This window comes from Xenopus tropicalis, chromosome 6 (assembly GCF_000004195.4).
Source record: "Xenopus tropicalis strain Nigerian chromosome 6, UCB_Xtro_10.0, whole genome shotgun sequence".
NCBI classification, from domain to species: Eukaryota; Metazoa; Chordata; class Amphibia; order Anura; family Pipidae; genus Xenopus; species Xenopus tropicalis.
The window spans coordinates 146918493-146931451 of NC_030682.2; the positions used below are offsets into that span (position 1 = coordinate 146918493).

Sequence of the window (12959 nt, forward strand, 5' to 3'; positions counted from 1 at the left end):
TTGATTTCCCTGTTGAATCAGGGACTGCATCAGCTCATTGGGACCACATTGGTCCCGCTATTTAGTCTCAAACAATTGTATTAGCCCAATATCGCCCACCTTAGGCATATCAGAAGGATCTGCTCATATATAAAGAAAAGGAATATAAATTCTGTACAGGTATGGGATCTGTTAGCCAGAATGCTCAGGACCTGGGGTCTTCCGGATAGGTTATCTTTCCGTAGTTTGGATCTCCATGCTTTAAGTTAACTAAGAAATAATGTAAACATTAAATAAACCCAATAGGGCTGTTCTGCCCCAATAAGGGGTAATTATATCTTAGTTGGGATCAAGTACAGGTACTGTTTTATTATTACAGAGAAAAGGGAATCATTTAACCATTAAATAAACCCAATAGGGCTGTTCTGCCCCCAATAAGGGGTAATTATATCTTAGTTGGGATCAAGTACAGGTACTGTTTTATTATTACAGAGAAAAGGGAATCATTTAACCATGAAATAAACCCAATAGGGCTGTTCTGCCCCCAATAAGGGGTAATTATATCTTAGTTGGGATCAAGTACAGGTACTGTTTTATTATTACAGAGAAAAGGGAATCATTTAACCATTAAATAAACCCAATAGGGCTGTTCTGCCCCAATAAGGGGTAATTATATCTTAGTTGGGATCAAGTACAGGTACTGTTTTATTATTACAGAGAAAAGGGAATCATTTAACCATTAAATAAACCCAATAGGGCTGTTCTGCCCCAATAAGGGGTAATTATATCTTAGTTGGGATCAAGTACAGGTACTGTTTTATTATTACAGAGAAAAGGGAATCATTTAACCATTAAATAAACCCAATAGGGCTGTTCTGCCCCAATAAGGGGTAATTATATCTTAGTTGGGATCAAGTACAGGTACTGTTTTATTATTACAGAGAAAAGGGAATCATTTAACCATGAAATAAACCCAATAGGGCTGTTCTGCCCCCAATAAGGGGTAATTATATCTTAGTTGGGATCAAGTACAGGTACTGTTTTATTATTACAGACAAAGGAAATAATTTCCAAAAATTAGAATAATTTGTTTAAAATGGAGTCTATAAGAGATGGCCTTTCCGTAATTCAGAACTTTCTGGATAACGGGTTTCCGGATAATGGATGCTATACCTGTACTGTTTGTATTGTTAATGAATAGCTTAAGGTCCCTGCTGTCACTCTTTCCTTATGTTACAGAACGTTACATGGAGTAATGAAAGGTTTATGTGTGTCGGAAAATAAAGGGTAAGTGAGTCAGTTCTATGAATTTTTGATAAATGGAACTTTCTGCCGATCTGACCTGGGATGTTCGAGTGACCTAGTTCATGTTTCTCAGTTCCGACATAGATACCTGCACAGGACTATATTGTACCTCAGGTACAATGATAATTATTCCCCAGCGTGCCAGTGGGTCGGACTCCCTGTGGGCAATGCTCAGTGCAAATTTGCCAGAATTTAGCCCCCCCCAACTGGTAATAACACCCCCAAAGAGCAGAGTTGGGAGAGACTGTCGGCTCCGGGTTGTGCTAAAGCATATTAGTATAACTGCTCAGCCTTGGCCTTAGCTTTAGGTACAGGGGTCAGTATCCCTTTAAATCTTCCCAAGGGGTCCGGCTGTAAATGGCAGTCGTCATTCTCACAGCCGCAGTTATCATGGGAAATTATCAGCGGGTTATCATGGAATAAATCACAGGGCAGAAACCGCATTCCTGCACATTCCGCAAGGTGATTCATTCCGAAGGTTAAATCAGGTGCCGCCGCCGCTCTGCAAGGTGCAATAAAATGCTGGCAGGCAGGATTCCTGGGACTTAGAGGGAATGCAAATCCAAAAATCTACCTCTTTATAATGAAAGAAAATGTCAATGGAAGAGACTTCCTAATATACATTTATTCAAAATTTCCTATGGTTTTGGGGGTAGCAGTAAATGTAATTGCTACAGAGAGCGGCGTCAGTGCGGCCATACTGCTTGCTCTGAACCTTGCAACCTTGCAACCGTGCAGTGCAGCCCAGGCTACAGGCTACATTGTTGCACATACATTGTATCTGGGAGTCCGGACATTCCAGCAGATAGGGCAGCGGGTTGGACGCTACACATAACATTTATCCATGCCCCCGTCATTCACACGGGACTTTTTCCAGGGTCTGAGAATCTTGTTGAAATGTGAAGTTGAACAGGGCCCCCGAGTGCAGGGGCTTCAGTGTAATCTAAAGCCTGGGAAGGTCAAAGCCGTTGAAGGGCAAACAGGGAAGCCTGTCCGTGAGTGAGAGCGAATTGTACGGCCTCGGGTGTCGTTATTATGGGGGGGGGGGCTGAATTTATACAAAGCCGACACTTTCCTTCAATGGGAGACACAAGTAATGGTGACTGATCTCTGCAAAAAAGTAAATAGTTTGTGAGTTAAGGATAGGACTTGGGGGTTCGGGTCTCTGTATAAGCCAACTACGTCGTGGTCACCCCCGGTTTTTTAGGGTTAAAACCCCCAAGTGGTTAAAACCACTGGGATCACCTGACTGTAGCTGGGAAGAGTGGGAGCTACAACATGGCTGGCCCCTGCTCCTGTATAAACTATAGCACAAAGGGTACAGGTGGGCTAAACAGTAAGCGAGCGGATCTTCTCCCGATATCTCCACCTACGGGCGATATTGGGCTAATTCGGTCGTTTGGCCCTGGGGCGGGTATAGGTGTCTACAGTGCGCCCCCCCAGAGGTAGTTAATCCAGTGCTATAAATCACTGCTCAGCCCCTTTATATTCTAGTGCAGCCGTGGATTCGAAATTGCCTTTTGCCTGACTGAAAGGTAATAAAGATATATAATAGCCATAGGCATATAATAAAGGTTATAGATTAAAGAGGAACTAATAAAAGAAAATGTAATTATAAGAATCTTCCCAATATACATTCATTCCTCATTATCATTGGGTTTAGCAATACAGGTATAGGACCCATTATTCAGAATGCTCGGGACCAAGGGTACTCTGGATAAGGCGTCTTTCCGTAATTTGGATCTCCAAAACTTAAGTCTACTAAAAAATCATTTAACCATGAAATAAACCCAATAGGGCTGTTCTGCCCCCAATAAGGGGTAATTATATCTTAGTTGGGATCAAGTACAGGTACTGTTTTATTATTACAGAGAAAAGGGAATCATTTAACCACGAAATAAACCCAATAGGGCTGTTCTGCCCCAATAAGGGGTAATTATATCTTAGTTGGGATCAAGTACAGGTACTGTTTTATTATTACAGAGAAAAGGGAATCATTTAACCATTAAATAAACCCAATAGGGCTGTTCTGCCCCAATAAGAGGTAATTATATCTTAGTTGGGATCAAGTACAGGTACTGTTTTATTATTACAGAGAAAAGGGAATAATTTAACCACGAAATAAACCCAATAGGGCTGTTCTGCCCCCAATAAGGGGTAATTATATCTTAGTTGGGATCAAGTACAGGTACTGTTTTATTATTACAGAGAAAAGGGAATCATTTAACCATGAAATAAACCCAATAGGGCTGTTCTGCCCCAATAAGGGGTAATTATATCTTAGTTGGGATCAAGTACAGGTACTGTTTTATTATTACAGAGAAAAGGGAATCATTTAACCATTAAATAAACCCAATAGGGCTGTTCTGCCCCCAATAAGGGGTAATTATATCTTAGTTGGGATCAAGTACAGGTACTGTTTTATTATTACAGAGAAAAGGGAATCATTTAACCATGAAATAAACCCAATAGGGCTGTTCTGCCCCAATAAGGGGTAATTATATCTTAGTTGGGATCAAGTACAGGTACTGTTTTATTATTACAGAGAAAAGGGAATCATTTAACCATGAAATAAACCCAATAGGGCTGTTCTGCCCCAATAAGGGGTAATTATATCTTAGTTGGGATCAAGTACAGGTACTGTTTTATTATTACAGAGAAAAGGGAATCATTTAACCATTAAATAAACCCAATAGGGCTGTTCTGCCCCAATAAGGGGTAATTATATCTTAGTTGGGATCAAGTACAGGTACTGTTTTATTATTACAGAGAAAAGGGAATCATTTAACCATTAAATAATCCCAATAGGACTGTTCTGCCCCAATAAGGGGTAATTATATCTTAGTTTGGATCAGGTACAGGTACTGTTTTATGCTGCTTTCTGGATAACGGGTTTACGGATAATGGATTCCATACCTGTATTTGGAAAGGCAATTGCAGTTGAAAGCAGTGTCTGTTTATCTTTCTGCTTTCCGGTTCTGACCCCTGAAAGAGAAATTAGTTCTTCACCAGGTCTGTTAATCCTGCTTCAGGAGTCAGAACCAGCAGTGCAGGGAGTAGAAAGGGACAGAGAGACACTGCTTTTAATAGCAATGACTTTTACAAAGAACAATAAAAAAATGTAATGAACATATACTGGGAAATCGCTGAGAAGGAGATTAGGCACAGAGCTCCGAAGGTTTTATCTTTATAGGCCAATAAATCCATTTATCCAATAAATACGCAGCGTATGTGCCGAACAGCCGCATAGGAAGGGCCTCCCCCCGCGCACATCAGGCTGCAGCGCAATCTCCCCCAGTAGGTTATGACACATCTGTGCGCATCGGAAATTGTCCTCCTCGCAGTTATCTGTATGGAGAAAGGGGCCATAACACTCGGCTCCCATAATAGCTGAGGCCAAGTAACTCGGTGCCGGAGAGAGAGGAACAGGGAGAAATGGGTCTAATGATTAGGAAATGATCAGCATTACATTGTATCCCAATCTGCTCTGCTGGAGGATGGGCTGCAGTTTGTGTGTGTGTGGGGGGGGTCTAAATGCTACAGTATTCTGTAATATTCATACATAATCAGCATGTGACCAGTGGCTAATATTAAACATATCTGTACATATTGACTGATTCGGCAGCTTATCTGTATCTGCCCGTGTATGGGCACCCCTGACTGGTCTACACAACCGATATCTGCCTTAGAATTGGGCAGATCTCAATCGGGCAATTTTGATTTTCCGATGCCGATGGCCCATATACCCGCAGTTTCAATGTGATCGTTTGGCCCTATGGCAGGGGTGGGCAAACTACGGCCCACGGGCCACGTCCGGCCCCTTGGACTGTTTAATCCGGCCTGCCAACTCTGCAAGTCTCATCACATGAGACTTGGCGTCCGGGGACTGACGAGCGGAAACGGCGTAACACTGGCCCCGCCTGGCGATAAGTCAATGTGGCCCCTGAGCCAAAAAGTTTGCCCACCCCTGCCTTAGGGAGACGCTGGAGATGCTGTACCAATGGCTGGAGGGTTTGTAAGCTCCTCCCTTTGATTCTGTGCTTCCTTTGCTCATTTTAAAAAAAGGGAATGATTTATTTGTGCTCTGCCTGGCACCACAAGATGCCCTCGCCCAACAGGCAGATCTTTTCCCAATGTGCCCACCTTAATTAATGAAATCAGGCTGATCCGATCATTCGCCCTCGGGCCAACCAATTGGGTCACATTGCCTAGATAGCATTTTTAATCCTGCCCTAATGGCCAATTTTCGAGCAAATATCTGTTGGGTGGGCCCCGTACACGGGCCAATAACTGTTGGCCACCTTAAGTCATCTACCAGTAGCCTTGCTCCATGGGCACATGATAATAACTAATACAGTGTATCAGGCGCAATGTGTATGGGGATCACTGGCAGATGTTATACATGGGCAGTTTGCCCCAAAGTTATTCATAAAAACATAAAACCTGAGGCAATCAATTCCCCCCTTCCTCAGCAGTCGTGCCACCTGATCCCGCCGTATGCCGAGCGAGGCTGCAGAGATGCACAATGTGGCGGCCCATATGGTCCGAAGAGGATAAGCACCGGCCACGCTAAGCTATTTAATACAAAATACCCTCTATTTACCAAGGTTTAGCTTCCATGAACTTTCAGTCACGTGCACTTTGACTACCGTGTGGCCGTATTTATCCCCACGTGCACAGAATGCTTCTTCTTCGGTTATAGTTTCAGTAGTCAGAACCAGCAGTGCAGAAGTGGATACATAGATACAGTAAAAAAAAAACAAATTGGAAAGTTGCCTAGAAAAACAATTGCTTTTTTTAGGTGCAATTATTTTTGGGTTTATATTCCCTTTAATGGCTGCGTGTATGTGCTGACCTGCGAGACAAGATCATTTATAAGATTTATTCCCCAGTATTGGTACATGTTGGGGCAAGTAGGTATGTAGCTGATCCTTTATAATAATATCTGATGTCGCAGATAAACCCCTCCCACTCCCCGCCCCTCAACTCAGATCAGTGATAAATCCAGTGCTTGCGTGTGGGGATTTATCAGTAACTCGGGTGTCATTTTATTTGATATTTATCCACTGGGGCTTGTAATAAAGGCAAAGTTATAGGTGAACCCAGAAACCTACCCGATAGCTTCTCTGTGTTGGGACAAGTATATTATACCTTCTGATTCGCCAGTATCACAAAGGCCATTTTGTCCTGGTTTTACTAACCCCAGGACTGATTGGAAGCCACTGTTCCCAGGGCTGGTAATAGAACATTAACCTTATATACTACTCACAGTGCCAGATCCTTAAATCTTTCGCAGGATTAGAGCCTTGAGTTCTGAATGTTCCCATTAAATCAGAATCGGCTGCAATGTAATTACGGCGATTAGACTTACATTGTAGGATTTATTTCTTTGTTGCATTCCAGTTCTGCTACCAGTCCCAATGAATGCAATATACAGAGATATTGGCAGGTTAGTAAGGAAAGGAAAGCTCAGGGGAGCTGCCATATTGTTTCCCTTAGACAGTACAGTAGGGGGGTACAGCTTATTGTGTGCCCAGAACATTCCTTCTCTGTATATTTGTATTTATACATATGGGTAGGGGGTGCCATAGTGTTTCCCTTAGACAGTACAGTATGGGGGTACAGCTTATTGTGTGCCCAGAACATTCCTTCTCTGTATATTTGTATTTATACATATGGGTAGGGGGTGCCATAGTGTTTCCCTTAGACAGTACAGTATGGGGGTACAGCTTATTGTGTGCCCAGAACATTCCTTCTCTGTATATTTGCATTTATACATATGGGTAGGAGGTGCCATAGTGTTTCCCTTAGACAGTACAGTATGGGGGTACAGCTTATTGTGTGCCCAGAACATTCCTTCTCTGTATATTTGTATTTATACATATGGGTAGGGGGTGCCATAGTGTTTCCCTTAGACAGTACAGTATGGGGGTACAGCTTATTGTGTGCCCAGAACATTCCTTCTCTGTATATTTGTATTTATACATATGGGTAGGAAGTGCCATAGTGTTTCCCTTAGACAGTACAGTATGGGGGTTCAGCTTATTGTGTGCCCAGAACATTCCTTCTCTGTATATTTGTATTTATACATATGGGTAGGAGGTGCCATAGTGTTTCCCTTAGACAGTACAGTATGGGGGTACAGCTTATTGTGTGCCCAGAACATTCCTTCTCTGTATATTTGTATTTATACATATGGGTAGGAGGTGCCATAGTGTTTCCCTTAGACAGTACAGTATGGGGGTACAGCTTATTGTGTGCCCAGAACATTCCCTCTCTGTATATTTGTATTTATACATATGGGTAGGGGGTGCCATAGTGTTTCCCTTAGACAGTACAGTATGGGGGTACAGCTTATTGTGTGCCCAGAACATTCCTTCTCTGTATATTTGTATTTATACATATGGGTAGGAGGTGCCATAGTGTTTCCCTTAGACAGTACAGTATGGGGGTACAGCTTATTGTGTGCCCAGAACAGTCCTTCTCTGTATATTTGTATTTATACATATGGGTAGGAGGTGCCATAGTGTTTCCCTTAGACAGTACAGTATGAGGGTACAGCATATTTTTCCTTTTATTCAATATTCTTGTAAAAAGCGGTGCCCTTGATATGTGGAAGGTAAACACAGCTCTAAATATAGGTTATTTCTCCTTAATTATAGTAATTATATAGAAAGTTAAAGGTCTGTTTTTGTCCTTTTTATGTTTTTGATGGATTCACGTGTCACATGTGCGCAATTAGTCTTGTTTTTCATGCATTTTACTTCTGTTCTCTCGGCTAATTGCCCTGCAGCGCGTCTCGGTTGAATCAGGGGGTGACTCTGCCGACCCAGAGAGCGCGATTTTGGGTTAAATATAAACCTCTAAAGCAAACAGCTTGGTTTTTCTTGCCTTCTTCAGGCCTGGCTGAGCCGGGAAAGGAAACATGAAGGGCAGGTCCTGTTATTGAGCACCTAGAATATTTTATATTTCAGTATTCCATCTTGTATTGCAATTATGTGGGAGACAACAGCACGACACAAGGGCACAGCGAGTAGGGCTTGTGCTGAACTTAGTTTTTTTAATTTAGAAACATCTATGGTTTTATTTCTTGCCCTTTAAAATAGAAATTGAAACCAGCGTGCAACTTTCCTTCCAACTTCCTGCTTTGCAAAGGAGGGTGTAGTAAAGCCAATTTCTGGTCCGCAGAGAAGCCCTTTGAATAATGAATTGCTATTTATCTCAAAGCCTAACAAAGGCTGCAGTTTGTTTATACAGAGCTCCATATCACTATTTGGTTAAATTTTGCTTATGGGAGAAATCAAAGCAGTCAATTGTAGATCTACGCAGTCCTCTATTGCAGTGGCCCCCAACCTTTTTTGTGCCAAGGACCGGTGGCAAGCGGGTAAAATTTTCCACGGACTGGAGGGTGGGTGGGCGGGGTTACGCGCACGCTTTTATACGCTTTTATGATTCCCTTTTCTCTGTAATAATAAAACAGTACCTGTACTTGATCCTAACTAAGATATAATTACCCCTTATTGGGGGCAGAACAGCCCTATTGGGTTTATTTAATGGTTAAATGATTCCCTTTTCTCTGTAATAATAAAACAGTACCTGTACTTGATCCCAACTAAGATATAATTACCCCTTATTGGGGGCAGAACAGCCCTATTGGGTTTATTTAATGGTTAAATGATTCCCTTTTCTCTGTAATAATAAAACAGTACCTGTACTTGATCCTAACTAAGATATAATTACCCCTTATTGGGGGCAGAACAGCCCTATTGGGTTTATTTAATGGTTAAATGATTCCCTTTTCTCTGTAATAATAAAACAGTACCTGTACTTGATCCCAACTAAGATATAATTACCCCTTATTGGGGGCAGAACAGCCCTATTGGGTTTATTTAATGGTTAAATGATTCCCTTTTCTCTGTAATAATAAAACAGTACCTGTACTTGATCCCAACGAAGATATAATTACCCCTTATTGGGGCAGAACAGCCCTATTGGGTTTATTTAATGGTTAAATGATTCCCTTTTCTCTGTAATAATAAAACAGTACCTGTACTTGATCCCAACGAAGATATAATTACCCCTTATTGGGGGCAGAACAGCCCTATTGGGTTTATTTAATGGTTAAATGATTCCCTTTTCTCTGTAATAATAAAACAGTACCTGTACTTGATCCCAACTAAGATATAATTACCCCTTATTGGGGGCAGAACAGCCCTATTGGGTTTATTTAATGGTTAAATGATTCCCTTTTCTCTGTAATAATAAAACAGTAACTTGTATTTGATTCCAAGATGTAATTAATCCTTATTGGAGCCAAACAATCCTATTGGGTGTAATTACTGTTTAAATATTTTTATTAGCAGACTTAAGGTAGGAGATCCGAATTACGGAAAGACCCATTATCCGGAAAACTCCAGGTCCTGAGCATTCTGGATTACAGGTCCCATACCTGTACCTGAAGGGAACCCAATCAGACATGGGGGGAACATAGAAACTCCACGCAGAGCAGTACCCTGGCTGGAATTGGACCTAGGACCCCCAGCCCTGCAAGGCAGTAGCACTAACCATATTACCCCTAGTGAAACAATGGAAGGATCTCCCATGGGCATTGCAATTCCTATTCAAACGAAGGGAAATGGCTGCATTCAGGTTAAGGGGTTCCCAATGGCACTGCCCTTACACCCCAATATGAAACCAACCCCCGGTTAACCCCTAGCCTACCGCTGGCTACAACATTTCCCACAGCGCTGACCTTTAACTATCCGGGAAAGCGGGGACGCAGGGAGGTCACATGACTTGGCAGCCGCTTTATTACAGGACAATAGAGGAAGTCATTGATTTCGCTGATTGTCAGGCCATTTTTTCTGCTTTGATGTGCGAATATGAACATCCGGAGCCCTGTGGCCCCCACTTCCCTCCATAACTGGGCCGCGCTAACGGGACAGTTGAAAATGTAAAACATTTTTTTTAACCCTTTTCATGCGCCTTTTTATTGTAAATTACATATTATATTATATACAATAATTATATTATAACGCAGAAACATAGGTTGGCACAGTGGTACTTTCTGGTCAGTGTTCTGGCTTCTAAATAAAGGTGGCATTTAAGAGGTTAAAGATGCCCTAAGGCTGACTTACTTATTGCAGATGCCAACATCAATTTACTTGTTGTTTAAAAGGGATAGAATTTGTATTCACTATATGATTCCACTTTTGTCCCTGATTGGGCGATGCCCATACAATTTAAGGGAAAGTAAATATCAGGGATGCACTGAATACACTATTTTGGGATTTGGCCAAATGGTTTGTGAAAGATTTGGCCAAATACCGAACCAGATACTAATTTGGCCATTGAAAGAGAACGGCGCACAACTTCCATGTTTATGTGACAAAGTCATGTGATTTTAAAGGGGCGGTTCACCTTCAAGTTAACTTTTAATGCGTTATAAAATGGACAATTCTTACAAACTTTTTAACTGGTCTTTATTTTTTATTGTTTCTAAATTATTTGCCTTCTTCTACTGACTCTTTCCAGCTTTCAGACTGTTGTTAAAACTATTGTGGTCATTTTATTGTTGTGGTTACTTTTTATTATTCTATTATTTCTTTTCCGTCTCTCTCCTATTTATATTCCAGTCTCACATTCAAACGACTGCCTCGTTGCTAGGTTAGCTTGGAACCTAGCAACCTGAGGGCTGCTGAACAAAAAAATTAAATAATTCAATAATTCAATTACCACAAATAATAAAAAATGAAGACCAACTGCAAAGTTTCTCAGAATATCAGGGTCAAAGGAGGCGCCAGGGCCATAGGAGGCGCCAGGGCCATAGGAAGCGCCAGGGTCATAGGAGGCGCCAGGGCCATAGGAGGCGCCAGGGTCATAGGAAGCGCCAGGGTCAAAGGAGGCGCCAGGGTCATAGGAGGCGCCAGGGCCATAGGAGGCGCCAGGGTCAAAGGAGGCGCCAGGGTCATAGGAGGCGCCAGGGCCATAGGAGGCGCCAGGGTCATAAGAGGCGCCAGGGTCATAGGAGGCGCCAGGGCCATAGGAGGCGCCAGGGTCAAAGGAGGCGCCAGGGTCATAGGAGGCGCCAGGGTCATAGGAGGCGCCAGGGTCATAGGAGGCGCCAGGGTCATAGGAGGCGCAAGGGCCATAGGAGGCGCCAGGGTCATAGGAGGCGCCAGGGTCATAGGAGGCGCCAGGGCCATAGGAGGCGCCAGGGTCATAGCAGTAACTGACACATTGGGACCAAGGCTGCTTCCGGCATCTGCTTCTCCCCGTTCCCAGCATCCCTCTGTTCATTCATTAGAATCTAATATTCCCCTAATAATCAGGTGACATGGGATCTGGGCGCATTGTCCTGTATAAACGTAACCCCCCCCGCCCTTCCTCTGACTGCCCTTCCATGAATTCCCAGCTTCCTGCCCACGGGCGCTCGGAAAGAACAACGTCTTTTGGGCAAAGCCGGTGTGTGTATGTGAGTCAGAAGGGATCTCTGTGATGTTTATCACGTTCCCCACAAACACGGATTGTTTCCTGTAACTTCTATATTTGGGGGGGTCGGTAGAAATGAAGTCATTTGGGTCGTTAGTCACAAAGGAAACAGGGAATAATGACAACACCTTCAGAGTCCTTGCAGAAGTCTTTGTGGCGGCTCTGTTCAGATAATCCGATAATTGCCCGGTGAAACAGGGAAGGTTGGGCCTAGGATTCTATTAGACCGGAGTAGAAATGCAGTTAAACCTTATAAATAATTTGTAGTTATGATATCCGTTATAATGGGTGATTAGTGGGGTCACATGACTCATTGCAACTTGACAAGAAATAATGTTCTCTCTATTGAGGTGTATGTATATGGGCACGGAAGGTTCTTGACCTCTTCCATAGCCGACAGCCTTGTTCAAGTGGGAAGTTCCCAGTGTTCCATTTTCGGACCTGACCAAAGCTGAGCATCTGGTTGTAAACTGGGCAGGTGGGGGCCCATAGATTTTTGTCAGTTTTCATATTTAAGTGTATTTGCTGATCCTGTTGAGTGAGTTTTTTGCACTCCTGACCCACTATAATTATATCCATACATTCTCATTACGTTCTGTATATAATAAAGGGATATTCCATTTCACCTGCCTTTGTGCTGCCATTGTTTTTTATTTTCTAAAGAGGAAGAAGCAACCATGGCCCAATCAATAAATGATAGAGGGCTCATTTACAACCTGACAGGGTGCAAAGTGCAAAAACTGAGCAGATTGCACCATTTTTTGATTTATTTTTTTAGCACTTTGCACCCTACCTTTCATGCTGTCTGAATTAACAAAGTCCCTGCACCTAGCTCCATGAATACAGTCCTGCCTGCATGTCGGACCCCCCTAGCCCTTTATATGTCCCCTAACTCAGGCATAAGCCAGTAACGGAGGGGCAGAGGAGGCTAAAATAAGACTGACTAGTGCCATCTATAGCCCTGTTTCACTGGCCACACCCCCTATAAATATCACATTATACTTCCTTTGGCTGTCAGGCCACACCCTTTCTATCAAAAGGAGGCTGTGGGAGGAGACAGGGCGATGTAGCCATCCTACAGTAAGAAGATGGCTGCTTAGGAAAGGCTAATACTGCAGGTTGAACCAATGATAACCTTACGGAATATCTATATTTAGCCTTTAAACTCCATTAGGCAAACCTGT

The 12959-nt window shown here is 42.8% G+C and overlaps 1 protein-coding gene across 5 annotated transcripts in view; it reads left to right on the forward strand.

Annotated features, from left to right (window-relative positions):
- The window catches only part of slc45a4 (solute carrier family 45 member 4), a 72769-nt gene that overhangs the window by 16851 nt on the left and 42959 nt on the right, over positions 1–12959 (forward strand). The window contains exon 1 of one of the 5 annotated variants that reach the window (XM_031903803.1): positions 1226–1266. The exons of the other annotated variants lie outside the window; for them this stretch is intronic. The gene's annotated coding sequence lies outside the window, so the exon portion shown is untranslated. Of the gene's footprint in view, positions 1–1225; positions 1267–12959 lie in introns of those variants that run through there. 5 annotated transcript variants of the gene reach the window in all.